The sequence below is a fragment of the Pan paniscus genome, chromosome X (assembly GCF_029289425.2).
Source record: "Pan paniscus chromosome X, NHGRI_mPanPan1-v2.0_pri, whole genome shotgun sequence".
In the NCBI taxonomy this organism is placed as follows: Eukaryota; Metazoa; Chordata; class Mammalia; order Primates; family Hominidae; genus Pan; species Pan paniscus.
In genome coordinates, this window is record NC_073272.2 from 71627246 (window position 1) to 71646763 (window position 19518).

The 19518-nt window shown below is 38.9% G+C and overlaps 1 protein-coding gene and 1 non-coding gene across 2 annotated transcripts in view; one reads left to right on the top strand and one right to left on the bottom strand.

Moving 5' to 3' along the window:
• NHSL2 (NHS like 2) overlaps window positions 1-19518 on the top strand; it is a 241997-nt gene that overhangs the window by 42219 nt on the left and 180260 nt on the right. The gene's annotated exons all lie outside the window — the stretch shown is intronic.
• Window positions 12670-12772, bottom strand: LOC112438508 (U6 spliceosomal RNA). Its single transcript, XR_003026925.3, has one exon. It is a non-coding gene; the product is annotated as a U6 spliceosomal RNA (small nuclear RNA).

The following is a 19518-nucleotide window of genomic DNA, read 5'->3' on the forward strand; positions in this document are numbered from 1 at the left end:
TGCTTTGCATTTTCCTAATGACTAGTGATGTTGAGCCTCTTTTCATGTGGCAGGCATGTAAGTTTTTGACCTGTTGATGAAACTGCGCATTTAGTCTTGTTTTCCAAACGCTCTTGGACACTGGATATGACCACTGTTTTATAGGTTAGAATGACCTTTACTTAAAGAATGCTTTGTTGTGCAGTTACCTCTGGACTCTCCACATGCTTTGAAGGCTGCAACCTTACAGCCAGTCAGCCCTGTGGCTTCTCTATACTCTCTGCCCCTCACTGTAGACTTGGCTTTCCGTAAGCCCTAAGATTTCTTTGATTCTCTGTTTTCTGTTGTATTTAACCCTTATAGTCCCACCCTGCTGTGATAGCCAGCCAGCCATCCTGAAGAGGAAAAGATTCAGGGAATGGAGAAGAGGGGAAAAGGAAGGAGGTGACAGATTTCTCTGAACCCATTATCTGGTCAAAAGAGTAAGTGAATCTGGTCCTCCTTCTATGCAAAAACAAAACCAAAAACACCCTATTTTGTCTGTCTATCAAGCAGTTCTATGCCTTCTTAGAAACTTGCCTATTCTCCAATATGGGTTGAAGTATAGAAAATGTAGCTATGAGAGGGCAAGTGTCAAAATGCCTGGATTTGTCACTAAAAATGCTATCTAGGGATTTCCTTTACTGATTGATCTCTTAGTAAGTGTAAAGAGCCAGTGAACCTCATGGAAAACAAAAGTAAGAACAAAAAGGAAGCCCCTCCAAGTTCATAGCATTACAGTAGGAGTGTTTACAGTTGGAGAAGGGATGCTGTTTTAGTCAGCTTGGGCAGCTATAACAAAATGCCATAGACTAGGTAATTTATAATGAATAGAAACTTATTTTTCACAGATCTGGAGGCTGGAAAGTCCAAGATAAGGCGCCAGCAAATTTGGTGTCTGATGAGTACCTGTTCCTCATAGATAGCACCTTCTACGTGTCCTCATGTGGGAGAAGGGGTAAACAGGCTCCCTTCCCTCAAGCTTCTTCTATAAGGGCACTAATCCCATTCATGAGAGCTGAGCCCTCATGACCTAATCATCTCCTAAAGGCCTCACCTCTTAATACTATCACATTGGGTATTGGGTTCCAACATACGAATTTTGGGGGGCTACCAATGTTCAGAGCATAGCAGACATGTGTCTTCAGTTTCACCTTCCTGTTGGGGTCCTCTCCCTGATCCCCACTGTCCACACTACACCAGGTGGCCTGGGTTAACCCACCTGGGGACCAGATCCACATTCTTCTCCTTTGGACTCCTGAGATATCTTGCATTCTCATCAGGAAATTTGTCAAATACTACAGGACAGCAAGGAGGAAATCATTGCAAAAATTACAATGAACAGCATATTAAATAGGCAGGTTTCCTGAGTGTAAGTTTTGGGTCCAACAGTGAATGCAGTCTGAACCACCAAGAGCCAGGGCATCGTGGCTGGTCCCTTGCCTGACGTCCTTCTGGCCCAGCTCCCAGCCTGTCTCTGGGGAGTGGGTGCCATCTAACTCTCCACTGTCTAGGAGAAGTTTCCAGGATAAGACCAGAAGAGACCATATTCCAAATCAGCTGTTCATTTGGGCCCTCTGGCTCTAAACCTGGGTCCCTGTTTGGGAAGTAGCTGTGCCTCCCTGTATGCGTCCTCAAGACAAATGGTCTTGTTTTCTAGAGCTGGCTTCCCAAGGTAGACCTGTGTCCCCCAGAGAGTGGGAGTCCATCTCGTGCTTTTGGATGGGACACGAATTAGTATTATGTTTTTAATAGCAATGTGTTTACTTTTGTAGTTTCCTTCTATTTAAGTCATGTGGTAGTGGTTTTCCATTTACATCAATGATTCACAGATTTTTTAAGTAAAAGAGTAAGAAATTGAAAAAAAATTAACTAAATAATAGTTAAGGGGGTATGTGGATGTGACAAAAATTGTGAAGGTAGCCCCCAAGTGACTGAAGATTGGGACATACTTCCTTAGCGTGACTTGCCTCTCTAAAAATAATCTTTTAAGAGACAGTTGCCAGGAGGACTGTGTGAAAGAATTACCAACTTTGGGTTCCAGGGGTCTTTCCCTTTCTGGATCTCTGATGCTCTCTGGTGAGAGCAAGGAAAGCCTAGAATATAATTTTCTCTCCCCTTTGAATAGTTCTACTAATAGGCTCCTCTGTGAGCACAGATAAAGGGGCCATTGACCATATTTTATTTCTTCATTAGCTTCCTGTAATGCTTTCCTTGCTGAAATTCAAGGCAGAAATGGTGTGCCTAAACCTCAGATTACTCTTCTTCAGAAGAATCTCTTCAGCTCAATAGTTTACCTTCTATCCCCAGCCTGCACCTTCGAGAAAGAGGATTTTTCAAATCTTTTCTCGTTTTGCTCCTCACTCTCCCAGCACATATTTTCCAGAAGCATTACATGGGAAGCATTCATAAACATTTTTTGCACTGAAGAAATCTGCACTAAGCTTGACTTCTGCTTATAAAACTACTCCTTGCTCCATTATGTTACAGGCATTCCCTGGGGGGCTGTCCCTGGCATGCTAGGAAGGGACTGAGGCATCTGGCGTTTATCTAGTCCCTGAGCCAGGGACTACATGAGCCAGGAGCTACACTAGGCCTTCTATTTGTTTGAATTCTGGCTGAATTCTCAAACCAGCCCAGTAGGTGTCATTTGACATCTGAGGAAACTGAGCTCAGAGAAGCTCAGTAACTTGCCCACCATCACACAGCAAGGAAGGGGCAGAAGCCAGGAGGACTTGCCCCCGGTTTCCTGACTCTCATGCACTGTGCACTGCCTCTGTGGGGGCTTGCTCTTTTCTGCCTGGCATGTGCTGCTGCGCTGCTGTTTGGACAACTAGCAAAAGGTCTCAACACAGGGGCTTTCTCTTTTGCCTGCAACAACAATGAGCTCAAGGGGAAAACAGATTGATTAAAGCTGATTTTGCCCTAGTGAGAAACTGGCCAGAGCATCTCTGGAGGGCCTCAGGCTGGGCCCAGTTGGCTGTCAGGATGTGGCCTGGAGCCTCACTTCCCTTCCTGGCTCTCCCTTTATCTTCTACACTCTCCCATTGCCTTCTGCGCCCTGACCCTGCTGCCCTTCCATGGGAGCTGAAAAGCAAGCTGCTCAGAAGGAAATGGCTTTTGTTATTTAACCTGAATAAGTGTCACCATGTGCCTTCTCTGGAAATCTACTCATGGCTGAAGAGGGGGACCAGGGTTACCCTCTGTGAGCCTCAGTTTTTCCATCAATAAAATGGGATAGTTGGACAAAAAAATTGCTAAGGTTTCCTGTCAGTCTGAGTGACAGGACCTTTCTATGATACAACCTTTCTAAACAGCAATTTTTAAAAAACATAAAAGAAGTGTAATCTACTTTGCTTTCTCATGCCCCCAAGTTACATTCTGGCAGGGTCATGGCTGATGGTCAGAGTGATGTCGGGTTCTGAGGGTTCTGGGTGGATTATTAACTACATTTTACAGATGAGAAAACAGGCTAAGAAAGAAGAGAAGATCGGCTCAAAGTTACACAGCCAACACGTAACTGAGCTGGGATGCAAATCCAGCAGTGACTCCTAATCTAATGTTCTTTGCACTGCCCCACACTCCATTCCCAAGAATACAGGCCTAGTTCCATGTTGCTGTCATGACTAAGGGTCCTTGCATCCAACAGATAGTTCTACTTTCCTCCTGGTTTAATCTGGGGACCATAGTTCACCTCCTCAGATCTCTGGTAGGTAAGGAGGCAAGAGAGGAGGCTCCCCTGCCCTCCTAAATCAGACCAAATCAGGCCACAGAACAGGAGTCTTAAGTTTTCTTAGACTGGAGGTTTCCAGAAAGCAGACGCTCTCTGGGCATGTAATTCATTGTATTCAGCCTCCTAGTACCAGGTACGGACAAATGTTCAGTAAACCCCATGGCGGGAACACAAGGTCAGCAGGACAGGATAGAAATCTTGGGATTAGGAGGGACCTCTACCTGGCACTTTGCCTCATGTTTGCCCTGGGGTACAATCCCCCAAGGGGACCTGTTATGGGCTGGGGTTGGGGCAGTGCTGGGCTGAGCTGAGTTGCACACAGTCATTATGGTGTGAGCACGTGCCCCAACAGTGCAGTGGCACGATCTCGGCTCACTGCGAGCTCCGCCTCCCGGGTTCACGCCATTCTCCTGCCTCAGCCTCCTGAGTAGCTGGGACTACAGGCGCCCACCACCATGCTCAGCTAATTTTTTGTATTTTTAGTAGAGATGGGGTTTCACTGTGTTAGCCAGGATGGTCTCGATCTCCTGACCTTGTGATCCGCCTGACTTGGCCTCCCAAAGTGCTGGGATTACAGGTGTGAGCCACAACAGCTGCATCTTTTATAACTCCCTGGAGGAAGGGAGGGGGGCCAGTTACTTCCCCTGCCCTTTTTTTCAGACCCCCAGTCGGCCTACTGTGCCTCAGCGTAAGGTAGGAAAGAGTGCCTCTATGGGGAATTTGTGGTGGTAGCAGGGTTCTGAGCAGACCCAGGGTGTTTACTCCCTGAGTACTCAGGAAGTACCCAGAGTAGGTGCTCAGTAAATATCTGCTGACTGACTGAATGAACTCTAACTCCATGTCAAGCACTGTAGGGGGTACAACGATGAATTGGCCTCCATCCCTGACTGTAGCAGAGAAAGAGGGATAAGACAAGCACATAAATAACTGTTACACACGACAGAATGTGATAAATGCCTTGGGAGATGAACAGCCAATTGCTCAAAGAGCTTGGAGGAGGGACGCTCACATCTGGCAATGGTGGGGGGAAGGGACTCTAGAGAAAACTTCCTGCTTGAGGTGACATTCGAGCTGGTTTTGAATAGGGACGGGGTTTCTACAGTGGCTCAGGAATGTTTGTGTGGTGGGGGTGGGGAGTCAAGGCAGGCTGCATTCCAGGCCCCAGCAGCAGACTTAGGGCCAGAAGTCTCCCTTAGTATATCCTCAGAGAGCACAGAGAACTGCAAATCAGTGATAGTCCTAGAGCCTCACTATAACTGCGTGTTTTCAACCTCCATCCCACCATGCCTTGATTTGAGACCCCCTACAAGTGGCCAAATGGACTTAGCTGGGCTGCTTGCTGGCTCATGGGCTAGCTAGCCCAAACCAGAAGTGAGAGCCAGTCCTGGTGGCCTTGCAGACATTTCCTCATGAAAGCCTTTCTTCCCAGCTCAGCTCTTATCTGGGAACAATAAAGGCCCTCAACTCTGGGAGAAGGCCATGCAGGGAACAATAGTTTCTGGCTCACTTCATCCATCATTCATGTGGCTCAGATAGACCATTGCTGAGTAGCAGTGGGGACGAGTTGGGGGAGGGGGAGGGCACATTATTTTGCATGAGATTGTTCATTGGGCTGCCCCAAAACTACACAGTGGGGAATTGGGTAGCGACATTCCTGGGTGTGCTATACATAGGCATGAGCCTGGGCATATAATCCAGCCCTTTCTCTGCTCTCTGCCTCTTTGTTTCCTAATTTCTGTCCAGAGGCAGTTGGTTGCTGTTAACTGGTAAACTGAATGGTTTCACTGGACATGGGACAAGATATTGGATTCATTTCAGCAGATATTTTCAAATATATTATCTCATTGAATCTTCAAAACAATTTTACAAGTTGGAATTATTATTTTCACTTTACAGCTGAGGAAACTGAGGCCCAGAGAAGTTAAGCAACTGCCAAGGATGCAGATAGGAAGGTGAAATTGGATATCAGGACTCCTAACTGCAAGTGACCTCAGCTGTACAGTCTGAAGGCTGGCAGTTACAAATTAGTTACAAACGATCCAGGGACTGAACAAAGGAGAAAAAAGGGGAAATGCGAGAGTTAGGCAGCTACCAGTTAGGCAACCTATTCTCCTTGTGCCACCATGAAGAATAAGTTGATCAAGGGTGGAAAAGAAAACTCAGGGCTTCAATTCCAGTATGGAGGGGTCTAGAAGTCTCCAGAGGATAGGAAAGAGGATGGAGATGGAGCCCCCACTCATCTGGCTCTTGCCTGCCCAGGGTGCTACAGCGATGCAGCCACAGCCTGTCGGCTCTGTTCACCTCTTTAAGGTTGATGTCAGCCAAAGGCAGCCCCCAGAGAGGGACCACTTATCCTGAACAAATTTAACGTATGAATATTTGTTAATGTATACAACAGTAAGAGTCTTACTAGTATATTTCTGAAACAGATTTATACCAAAAATTAGTCTGGTTTTAATTAAAGTATTTTAACAGCTTTTAAAAAAAGATGTAATTTAAATACCACAAAGCTCACCCATTTAAAGTGTACAATTTAATGGTTTTTATTATATTTAAAGAATTGTGCAATCATCACTACAATCAATTTTAAAGATTTTCAGCTTCAAACCCCCAAATCAATATTGTACCCTCAAGCTGTGACCCCCCAATCCCTCAGCCTCTCTTACTCCTCCACTCCCCAGTACTAGGAAACGTCTAATCTACTTTTTGTCTCTAGAGATTTACCTACTCTGGACATTTCATATAAATGATATTATATGTCTTCTTTTTAAAATAGCTTCTTTTACTTAACATACGGTTTTTTGAGATTTATCCATGTTGTAAGATGTATCAATATATCATTCTCTTTTTTTTGTGGAAAGATATTCAATTATATGGATATACCATGTTTTATTTACCCATTCATCAGTTGATAGACCTTTACATTGACAAGTATTTTTGCGGAGCCTAGGAGTGGAATTTCTGGGTCATATGCTAACTCTATGTTTAACCTTTTGAGGAACTGCCAGACTGTTTTCCAAAGTGGCTATACCATCTCTCCACATCCTCATCAATACTTGTTCTGCAATGTTGTCTTGCTTATAACCATCCCAGTGAGTGTGAAGTGGTATCTCATTATACTTTTAATTTGCATTTCGTTAATGACTCATGATGTTAAACATCTTTTGATGTGTTAGTTGGCACTTTGTATATTTTCTTTGGAGAAATATCTTTTCAAATCCTTTGCCCATTTGTAATTGGGTGATTTGTCTTTTTATTGTTGAGTTATAATTATTCTTGATATATTCTGGATACTAGGCCCTTATCAGATATCTGATTTACAAATATTTTCTCCCATTCTGAGTTGTCCTTTCACTCTCTTGATATTATCTACTAATGCTCAAAAGTTTTTAATTTTTATGAAGTCAAATTTATATCTACTATGTATTTCTTTTGTTGCTTATGCTTTTTACTTCTTTTGTTGCTTATGCTTTTGGTATTATATCTAAGAAAGCATTGCCAAATCCAAGATCATGATGATTGACTCCTATATTTTCTTCTAAGAAATTTATTGGTTTAGTTCTTATGTTTTGGTCTTTGATCCATTTCTCTTTTATTAGGGTAGGAATCCAACTTTATCCTTTTGCATGTGGCTATCCAGTTGTCCCAGCACCATTTGTTGAAGAGACTGTTCTTTTCCCATTGAACGGTGTTGACACTCTTGTAGAAAATCAATTTTCTGTAGATGCATGGGTTTATTTCTTGACTGTCCAATTTATTCCATTTGTTTATGTCTTTCTTTATGCCAGTACCATATGGTTTTGATTACTGTAGCTTTGTAGTATAACTAGAAATCTGGAAGTGTGTGTCTTCCAACTGTGCTCTTCTTTTCTAAGAGTAATTTGTCTATTTGGGGTCTGTTGGAAGACCATGTGAATTTTAGAATTGGCTCTTCCATTTATGCAAAAAGGGATATTGGGATTTTAATGGGAATTGCATTAAATTTGTAGATTGTTTTCGGTAGTATTGACATCTTAACAATACTAAGTCTTCCAGTCCATGAACTTAGACTGTATTTCTGTTTATTTATTTAGGCTTCTTTAATTTATTTCAGCATTGTTTTGTAATTTTCAGTGTATGAATCTTGTACCTCCTTGGTTAAACTTATTCATAAGTATTTTATTCTTTTTGATGCTATTGTAAGTGGAATTGTTTTCTTAATGTCATTTTTGATTGTTTATTGATAATGTATAGAAGTACAACTGATTTTAACATATTGATCTTGTACCCTGCAACTTTGCTGAATTCATTTATTAGCTCAATAGTTTTTCTAGGATTTTGTATATATAAGATCATGTCATATGTGAATAGAGATAGCTTTACTATTTCTTCCTTAACTATGTGAATGAATTTTTCCTTCCTTCTGTTCTTCTTTCCTTTCTTCTGTACTTTCTTCCTCCCTCCCTCCCTCCCTCCCTCTCTCCCTCCCTTCCTCCCTTCCTTCCTCCCGCCCTCCCTTCCTCCCTCCCTCCCTTCCTTTCTTTATTCCTTGTTTTTCATTTATTTTATTTTTGCCTGAATGCTCTGTCTAGACGTTCCAATACAGTATTGAATAGAAGTGTAAAGAGAGGGCATCCTTGTTTTGTTCCTGATTTAAGGAGGAAAGCTTTCAGTCTTTTACCATTGAATACGATGTTAGCTTTGGGTAGGTTTTTATTTTATGCCTCTTACCGTGTTTTTTGTTTGATTTTTGTTTTTGAGACAGAGGCTCACTATGTTGCCCAGGCTGGAGTGCGGTGCCACGATGATCTCAGCTCACTACAACCTCCGCCTCCTGAGTTCAAGCGATTCTCATGCCTCTGCCTCCCGAGTAGCTGAGATTACAGGCATGCACCACCATGTCCAGCTAATTTTTGTATTTTTAGTAGAGACAAGATTTTGCCATGGTGGCCAGGCTGGTCTCGAACTCCTGGCCTTAAGTGATCTGCCTGCCTCAGCCTTCCAAAATGCTGGGATTGCAGGCATGAGCCAGCGTGCCCGGCCATTTATCCTGTTTTGAAAATTCCCTTGTTTTCCTCATTTGCTGAGTGTTTTATTATGAAAGGTGTGAATTTTGTTTTTTGTTTGTTTTGCTTCATTTTCAAATGATCATGTGGTCTTTTTTCTTTATTTTATTAATATGACATATTTCAGTGATTGATTTTCATATGTTAAACCACCCTTACTTTCCTGGGATAAATCCTAATTGGCCATGGCATATATTCTTTTAATATGCTGCTATTGAATTCAGCCTGCTAATTTTTTCTTGAGAATTTTTACATTTATATAAGGGATATTGATCTGTAGTTTCTTTTCTTGTGATATCTTTGGCTTTGATATCAGGGCAATGCTGCCCTCAGAGAATAAGTTAGGAAGTGTTCCCTCCTCTTCAATATTCTGAAGAGTTTCAGAAGAATTGGTATTAATTATTCCTTAGATATTTTGTAGAATTCACCAGTGTAGCCATCTGATCTTGGACTTTTCTTTATTGGGAGATTTTTTTATTACTGATTCAATGTCTTTATTTGTTATAGGTCTATTCAGATTTTCTATATCTTGAGTTCATTTTGATAGTGTTTTTGTTTCTAGGAACTTGGTTCTCTTATAATTTTTTTAAAATTTCTGTAAGGTTGGTAGCAATGTCCCCACTTTCATCTCTTTCCTTTTTTTTTTTTTTTTTTTGAGACCAGATCTCACTCTGTCACCCAAGCTAGAGTGCAGTGACACCATGATAGCTCACTGCACACTCGATCTGTTGGGCTTAGACAGTCTTCTTGCCTCAGTCTTCTGAGTAGCTGGGACTACAGGCATGTGCCACTATGCCTGGCTAATTTTTTTTTAATTTAATTTTTTGTAGAGACCAGGTCTTGCTATGTTGCTGAGGCTGGTCTCTAACTCCTGGCCTCAAGTGATCCTCCTGCCTCAGCCTCTCAAAGCATTGGGATTACAAGCATGAGCCACCATGCCCATCCCCTACTTGCATTTCTGATTTTAGTAACTTGTGTCTTCTCTTTTTTTTTTCTTGGTCAGTCTAGCTAGAGATTTGTCAATTTTGTTAATCTTGTCAAATAACCAACTGTCAAGTCATTGATTTCCTCCATTTTTTTCTATTCTCTACTTCATTTACCTCTACTCTTTGTTACTTCCTTCCTTCTGCTAGTTTTGAGTTTAGTTTCCTCTTATTTTTCTGGCGTCTTGAGGTGTAAAGTTGATCTTCTCCCTGGTTCTGTCCATTATTGAAAGTGGTAAATTAATCTGTTTATGGTAAGCCCTAGAGCAACAGTTAATATGTAAATAATATAGTAAAATATTTATTTTTATTATTCAAAATAATTTTAAAAATCAAAGTGCTATGATAGAAAATATTCACTTAATGCAAGGAAAGCATAAAGGAGGAATAGAGAATAAAAAGCTATGAGACATATAAAAACAAAAAATAAAATGGCAAATGTAAACTCAATTATATCAATAGTAATCATGATATTAAATATAAATGAATTAAACAATCCAATCAAGAGGTAGAGATTGTCACACAGGATCCAAAAAACAGTGTAACAGTATAACTACATGCTGTCTCTAGGAGACACTCTTTAAATTCAAAGATACAAATAGATTGAAAGTAAAAGGATGGAAAAAGATATGTCATGCAAACAGCAACCTCAAGAAAGGTGGAATGGACCAGGTGCAGTGGCTCACACTTGCAATTCCAGCACTTTGGGAGGCCGAGGTGGGAGGATCACTTGAAACCAGGAGTTTGAGACCAACCTGGGCAACATGGGGAGACCCCAGCTCTACAAAAAATAAAAAATTAGCCAGGCATGGTTGCACACTCCTATAGTCCAAGCTATTTGGGAGGCTGAGGTAGGAGGATCACTTGAGCCCAGAAGGTTGAGGCTGCAGTGAGCCATGATCATGCCACTGCACTCTAGCCTGGGCAACAGAGTGAGACCTTGTCTCTAAAAAGAAAGAGAAAGGTGGAGTGGCTATATATATATATTATTATTATTATACTTTAAGTTCTGGATTACATGTGCAGAACATGCAGTTTTGTTACATAGGTATACACATGCCATGGTGGTTTGCTGCACCCATCAACCCATCACCTACATTAGGTATTTCTCCTAATGTTATCCCTCCCCTAGCCCCCCACCCCCAACAGGCCCTGGTGTGTGATGTTCCCCTCCCTGTGTCCATGTGTTCTCATTGTTCAACTCCCGCTTATGAGTGAGAACATGCAGTGTTTGGTTTTCTGATCTTGTGATAGTTTGCTGAGAATGATGGTTTCCAGCTTCATCCATGTCCCTGCAAAGGACATGACCTCATCCTTTTTTATGGCTGCATAGTATTCCATGGTGTATATGTGCCACATTTTCTTAAAACCCAAAATCCTGTGTTTTGACAGGGCTCTCTTTGACTGAACACAGCCAGCTGTTAAACCCCACTAATTGCTGGCTGATTGTTCTATTGTTTTCAAAAATCCTTAAGGGCCTAAATTGTTCCAAAAACTGGTCCAATCAAATTCTGGCACCTTTGAAGCATAGTTCCCTAGATCAGTATTTGAGATTTGTTCTGATACCAGGAGGGCTCTTCTCAGCTGTCTCTTCTCTGTTTCTCTCCAGTGAACTAGCCAGCTTACAGTTAAGCCTGTATCTCCAATGAATATATTATTCTCCTACCAATTACCTTTTGCCATAGTCTCCACTGTTTTTGAGAACATCTCCAAACTCTTACATCTTTCATTCTCTTGATGGTGTCTTTCACAGAACAGAATTTTTAATTTTAATGAGTCCAGTTTATTAACTATTTTTTTCATGGATTGTGCCTTTGGCGTTGTATCTAAAAAGTCATTGCAATGTAAGTTCATAAATTTTAACAAATGTACCACTCTGGTGCAGGATGTTGATAGTGGAGGAGATTGGTTGCATGTATATGGAGACAGGGAGTGTAGAAGGTATATGGAAACTCTGTACTTTCTACTCAATTTTTCTATGAACCTAAAACTGCTCTAAAAAAATTTTATTAATTTAAGAAAAGTTTAAATCCCTAGATGAAGATAAGGTGTCAAAATTACAAGTAGACTAATAATCGAAGTTTTCAAAAAGCCATCACCATACACAAGGTCATTTACATGTTCTCTCTTGTGTTATTGTCTGGGAGTTTTATAGTTTTGCATTTTACATTTAGGTCTGTGATCCATTTTGAGTTAACTTTTGAAAGAGTATAAAGTCAATGTCTAGATCTATTTCTTTTGCATGTGGATGTCCACTTGCTCCTGCAATATTTGTTGAAAAGACTATTTTTGCTCCATTGTTTTACCTTTGCTATTTTGTCAAAGATCAGTTGAGTATATGAGAGTATATTTCTGTGCCTTTTATTCTGTTCCATTGATCTACTTGTCTGTTCATTTACCAATAACACACTGTTTTGATTCCTGCAGCTTTATAGTAAGTCTCAAGGTTGGGCAGTGTAAGTCCTTCACCTCTTCTTCTCCTTCAATATTGAGGTGGTTATTCCATGTCTTTTACCTCTCCATATAAACTTTAGAATCAGTTTGTTGATATCCGCAAAATAACTTGCTGGGATTTTGATTGGAATTGTATTGAATCCATAGATCAAGTTGGGAAGAACTGACATCTTGACAATGTTGAGTTTTACTATTCATGAACGTAGACTATCTCCCCATTTATTTAGTTATTTGATTTCCTTCATCATAGTTTTGTAGTTTTCCTCACACAGATCTTGTACAGATGATATTAGATTTATACCAAAATATTTCATTTTCTGTGAATGCTAATATAAACAGTAATTTTTTAAAATGAACACTTTATTGATGTATGACATACAAAAAGCTGTGCATATTTAATATACGCAACTTGATGAGTTTGAGATAAATATACACCAAACATATGGAATGCTTCGCAAATTTGCATGTCATCCTTGCACAGAGGCCATGCTAATCTTCTCTGTATTGTTTCAATTTTAGTATATGTGCTACTGAAGCAAACATAATACTAATGAATTTTTAATTTCAAATTCCACTTGTTCATTGCTGGTATATAGCACCGCAATTGACTTTGTATATTAACCTTGTGTCCTGCAACCTTGTATAATTGCTTATTAGTTCTAGGAGTTTATTTATTGATTCTTTCAGATTTTCTACATAGATGATCATGTCATCTGTGAACACAGACAGTTTTATTTCTTCCTTCCCAATCTATTTACCTTTTATTTCTCATTGCATTACCTAGGCCTTCCAGTAAAATGTTGAGAAGCAAGTGGTGAGAGGGGACATCCTTGCCTTGTTCTTTGGGAAAGTTTCAAGTTTCTCACCATTAAGTATGACGTTAGCCATAGGTTTTGTGTAGATGCTCTTTATAAAGTTGGGGATATCCTTTCTATTTCTAGTTTGCTAAGAGTTTTTATCATGAATGAGTGCTGGCATTTTTGTCAAAAGCTTTTTCTGCATCTATAGATACAATCGCTATTTTTCTTTACTAGCCTATTGATGTGATTGATTACATTATTTGATTCTTGAATCTTGAACCAGCCTTTCATGCCCGGGGTAAATCCCACTTGGTTGTGATGTATAATTATTTTTATACATTGCTGGATTCAATTTGCTAATATTTTGTTGAGGATTTTTGCATCTATATTTATGAGAAATATTGGTCTGTGGTTTTCTTTTCTCGTTATGACTTCATCTGATTTTGGTCTTTGGGTAATGCTGGCTTCACAGAATGAGTTAGGAAGTGTTCCTTCTGCCTCTATCTTCTAAACCAGATTGTAGAGAATTGGTATAAATTTTCCTTAAATGTTTGACAGATTTCACCGGTGAACCCATCTGAACTTGGTGCTTTCTGTTTTGAAAGGTTTTTAATTACTGATTTAATTTATTTAATAGATATATGACTATTCAGATTATCAATTTCTTTTTGTGTAAGCTTTGGCAAACTGTGTCATTCAAGGAATTGGTTCATTTCATCTAGTCTATTGAATTTGTGGGCATAGAGTTGTTCTTTGTATTCTTTTATTATTCTTTTGGTGTCCATGGAATTTGTACTGATGTTCCCCCCTCTTTCATTTGTAATATTAGTCATTTGTGTTCTCTTTTTTTCTTAGCCTAGTTAGAGGCTTATTGATTTTATTGATCTTTTAAAAGAAGCAGCTTTTGGTTTTGTTGATTTTTTCTCCAATGATTTTCTGCTTTCGGTTTCATTGATTTCTGCCCTAATTTTTATTTCTTTTCTTCTGCTTACTTTGGGTTTAGTTCGCTTTTTCTTCTATTTTCCAAAGGTGGAAGCTTAGGTTTTTCTTCTTTTCTAATATATACATTCTTCATTTCTAATATGTACATGCTATACATTTCATTCTAAGCACTGCTTCTGCTGCATCCCTCAAATTTTGATATATTTTCATTTTCATTTAGTTCAATATATTTTGTATTTCTCTTGAGATTTTTTCTTTGATCCATGTTTTATTTAGAAATATATTGTTTAATCTCCAAGTATTTCAGGATTTTCTAGACGTCTTTCTGTTATTGACTTCTATTTCAATTCCATTGTAGTCTGAGAGCAGACATTATATGATTGCTATTCCTTTAAACTTGTAAAAGTGTGTTTTATGGCCCATAAAAAAGTATTAACTGTTGTCAGATTTATCCTCACTGAGCATCCAACAATTCATCAATTACAATTCAGGTTTTCCTACTCCAGTACTGATTTCTGTTCATGAGTTTCTCTTCCCATGAGTTGTGATTCTCTGTGTTCATCTGTCTGTCTCTAATTTTGAGGGCAGAGGTTTGCCCTGTGACCTCATTTCTCTGATTAATCTAAGAAGAGGTATTGATTTTTCAGTGTGTTCAGCTTTTTACTTGTTAGGATGGGGAGCGACTTCTAAGCTGCGTGCATGTTAACCGGAAGTCAATCTTTTTTTTTTTTTTTTTAAGAGACAGGGTCTCTGCCCCATTGCCCAGGCTGGAGTGCAGTGGTACAATCATAGCTCATTGTAACCTCATATTCTTGGGCTCAAGCAATGTTCCTGCCTCAGCCTCCCTAGTATCTGGGACCACAGGCACACACCACCATGCCTGGCTAATTTATTTAATTTTTTGTAGAGATGGGGGTCTTACTATGTTGCACAGGCTGGTCTGGAACTCCTGGCCTCAAGCAGTCCTCCTACCTTGGCCTCCCAAAGTGCTGGGATGACAAAGAGCAGTGGCATGAGCCACTGCTCTTCACACTGTCATGCTTGAAGTGGAACCTGCCACTTCATTTCATACTGCTGAATAATATTCCATTCCATCTTATAGCTATACCACATTTTATTTATCCATTTACTAGTTGATACACATTTGTGCTGTTTCTACTTTTTGAATATTATGAATAATGCTGCAATAAATATTTATGTAATGTGAGCTCTTTCTGCCCTTTTTTGTATGGCATCCTTTGATGCACAAAAATTTTTCACCTTGATTAAGTTTAACTTGTCAATCTTTTTTTTTGCTTGTGTTTTTGGTGTCATATGTAGGAAATCATTGCCTAACCCAATATCATGCAGATTTTCTTCCATGTTTTATTCTAAGAGTTTTATAGTTTTAGCTTTTACATTTAGTCTATAATCTTCTTTAATTTTTGTGTAAAATCTCAGATAGAGGTCCTACTTTATTCCTTTGCATGTGGCTATCCAGTTGTTCAGAATTATTTGTTAAAAAGACTTTTCTTTCCCCATTTAATTATCTTGATATCTTTGTCAAAAATCAATTGACCATAATTTTAGGGTTTCTTTATCATCTCTCGCTTATTCAGTTGATCTAAATATCTAGTCTTGTGCTAGCACCATGCAGTCTTGATTATTGTAGCTTTGTGGTAAGTTTTGATATTGGAAAGTATAAATCCCCCAAGTTTGCTGTTCTTTTTCAAGAACATTTTGGCTATTCTGAGCCCCTTTCATTTCCATATGGATTGTAGGATCAGCTTGTCAACTTCTGCCAAAAAAGATAGCTGGGATTTTCATAGGGATTGTGTTGAATCTGTAGATAAATTTGGGCCATGTAGCTATCTTAACAATATTAAATTTTCTGATATATGAACATGAGATGTCTTCCCATTTATTTATATCTTTTAAGATTTTTTCAACCATGTTTTCTAGTTTTTGAAGTAAGAAATTTTTACTTCTTCTGTTAAATTTATCCCTCCTTTTTTTTTATGCTTTTGTAAGTTGAACGGTTTTCTTTTTTTCTTTTTTTTTGAGACAGAGTCTTGCTCTGTTGCCCAGGCTGGAGTGCAATGGCGCAATCTTGGCTCACTGCAACCTCCACCGCCTGGGTTCAAGCGATTCTCCTGCTTCAGCCTCCCCAGTAGCTGGGATTACAGGCACCCACCACTGCGCATGGCTAATTTTTGTATTTTTAGTAGAGACGGGGTTTCCCCATGTTGGCCAGGCTGGTTTCGAACTCCTGACCTCAGGTGATCCACTCGCTTCAGCCTCTCAAAGTGCTGGGATTACAGGCATGAGCCATCACGTCCGGCCAAATGGTTTTCTTAATTTCATTTAGCAAACTTGTTGAATTTGTTTATTAATTCTCATAGATTTTTAGTGGTTTCCTTAGGATTTTCTATATACAAGATCATATTATCTACAAATAGAGATAGTTTTACTTCTTCCTTTTTAATCTGTATGCCTTTTGTTTCTTTTTCTTTTTAAACTAATTGCTCTAGCTAGAACCTCCATTACAATGCTGAACAGAGGTAGTGAGAACAAACACCCTTGTCTTAGGGAAAAGCTTTCTGTTTTTCACCATTAAGTATGGTATTGGCTGTGGGTTTTTCGTAGATGCATTTATCAGGTTGGGATGTTTCCTTCTATTTCTAGTATGTTGAGTTTTTATCATAAACAGGTGTTAGATTTTGTCAGATAGTTTTCTGCATCTGTTGAAATCAGCGTGTGGTTTTGGCCCTTTATTCTAATGATTTTAAATTAATTTTCAGATGTTAAACCAACTTAAAATTCCTGGGATAAATCTCTTTTGTTCATGTATAATCTTTTTTATATATTGCTATATTTGATCTGCTAGTATTTTGTTGAGGACTTTGCATCTATATTTATAAGGCCTGTAGGTTTCTTTTCTTGTGATGTCCTTTTCTGGCTTTGGTATCAGAATAACGATGGCCTCACAGAATGAGTCTGGAAATGTTTGTTTCTTCCCCGTTTTTGGAAGAGTTTGTGAATTTTTCTTTAAATGTTTTGTAGAATTCATCAGTAAAGCCATCTGGGCCTGGACTTTTTTGTGGGAAGTTTTAAAATTATTAATTCAGTCTCTTTGTTTGTTATAAGTCTATTCAGATTTTCTATTTCTTCTTGGGTCAGTTGCTAGAAGCTGTTCTTTCTAGGAATTTGTCTATTTTATCTAAGTTACCGAATTTGTTGCCATATAGTTGTTCATAGTATTTGTTTATTTCTCTTTTTATTTCTGTAAGGTCAGTAGTGATGAGTCTTTTCTAGTTTTCTTTTGGTCAGTCTAGTTAAAGATTTCTTAATTTTGTTCTTTTTTTTTTTCAAATAACCAACTTTTGGTTTCTTTAATTTTCTCTACTTTTCTAATATTTATTTCATTTATTTCCTCTTTTATTATTTCCTTCCTTCTTCTTGCTTTGAATTTAGTTTGCTTTTCTTTCACTCGTTCCTTAAGCCATTTTTGCTTTTTGAATTTTCTCTTGTAAAGAGTATCACTCTGTCACCCAGGCTGGAGTGCAGTGGTGCAGTCATTGCTAACTGCAGCCTCCAACTCCTGGGCTCAAGCAATCCTCCTGCCTCAGCCTCCCTAGTAGTTAGGACTACAGGTGTGCGCCACCATGCTGGGTTAATTTTTTAATTTTTTGTAGAGCCACGGTCTTGCTATATTGCCCAGCCTGGTCTCAAACTCCTGGCCTGAAGTGATCTTCCTGCTTCAGCCTCAGTTTTGCTTTTTGTTTTCTATATGTTTCACATCTTTTTTTTTTTAACCTCTGTTCCTCTTTTACTGCCTTGTTTTGCATTAAGTATTTTCTAGTGTAGCATTTTAATTCATTTAATTATTTTTTAACTTTTTAAAAAAGTTTTTTCTTAATTGTTATCCTAAGGTTTATGATATACACCTTAACTTGTCAGAATCTACTTCAGATTTGTAGTAAGTTAATTCCAGTGAGACACAGAAACTTTATTTTTATATAGCTCCCTTCCCCATTTTTGTGCTATTGTTATTACATGTATTATGTCCATGTGTGTTACAAATCTAACAACACTTGGTTACAATTATTACTTTATGTAATCTTATGTCTTTTAAAGAAGCTAATAGAAGAAAAGAGAGCATGGATATATTTATAGAGTTTAAAAAATACTAACCTTCTTAATTACCATTGCTGGTTCTCTTCATTTGTTCCTGTGGATTTGAGTTACCATCTAGTGTCATTTCCTTATTCCAGTGCAGCTCTGTTCCCAACAACCTCCTTTACCCTATTGTTGTCAAATATATTATATTTTTATATATTTTATGGAAAACAATGCAATTTTATAGATATTGTTTATGAAGTTGCTTTCTAAATTATTTAAGAAAATAGGAAAAATATGTAATTATTCTTATATCATTACCTACATAACTACCTTTACTGGAGCTCTTTGGTTATTTGTGCGAATTTAAATTGCTATCTCAGCCAGGTGTAGTGGCATGCACCTGTAGTCCCAGCTGCTTTGGATACTGAGGCAGGAGGATGGTTTGAGCCCAGGAGTTTGAGGCTGCATTGAGCTATGATTATCCCACTGCATTCCATCCTGGGCAACAGAGCGAGCCCCCATCTCTTAAAAAAATTGCTATCTAATGTCACTCCCTTTTAGCCTGAGAAACTTCCTTTAGTGTTTTCTGTAAGTGACAATGGATTCACTTAGTATTTGTTTCTATGGGAATGTCTTTATTTTACTTTTTTTTTTTTTTTTCTGAGATGGAGTTTCACTCTTGTTTCCAGACTGGAGTGCAATGGTATGATCTCGGCTTACTGCAACCTCCACCTCCCAGGTTCAAGCGATTTTCTTGCCTCAGCCTCCCAAGTAGCTGGGATTACAGGTGCGTGCCACCATGCCTGGCTAATTTTTGTATTTTTAGTAGAGACGGGGTTTCACCATGTTGGCCAGGCTGGTCTCAAACTCCTGACCTCAGGTGATCTGCCCTCCTTGGCCTCCCAAAGTGCTGGGATTAAAGGCATGAGCCACCGCGCCCGGCCTATTTTGCTTTCATTTTTAAATGATAGTTATGCTGGGCTTAAGGGTTGACAGTTTGTCTGTTTGTTTGTTTACTTTCTGCATTTTGAATATGTCATCTCAATACCTTCTGCTCTCCGCTGTTTCTGTTGAGAAGTTAGCTGTTAATCTTGTTGAGGTTTCCTTGTACATGATGGATAAGTTAAGTGTTTCCTCCTGCTTTCAAAATTTTCTCTTTGTCTTTCAATACTTCATTATTTCAGCAACTGTGATACATCTGGGCGTGGATCTCTTTGTCTTTATCCTGCTAGAAGTTCATTGAGCTTATTAGATGTGCATATTAATGTTTTTAATCAAATTTGAGTTGTTTGAAGCCAGTATTTCTTTAAATATTTTGTCTGTCCCTATCTCTGTCATCTCTCCTTCTGGTACTACCACTATGTATGTAATATGTTGGTGCACTTAATGCTGTCTTACACTTCTCTGAGGCTCTGTTCATTTTGTTGTTGTTGTTGTTCTTC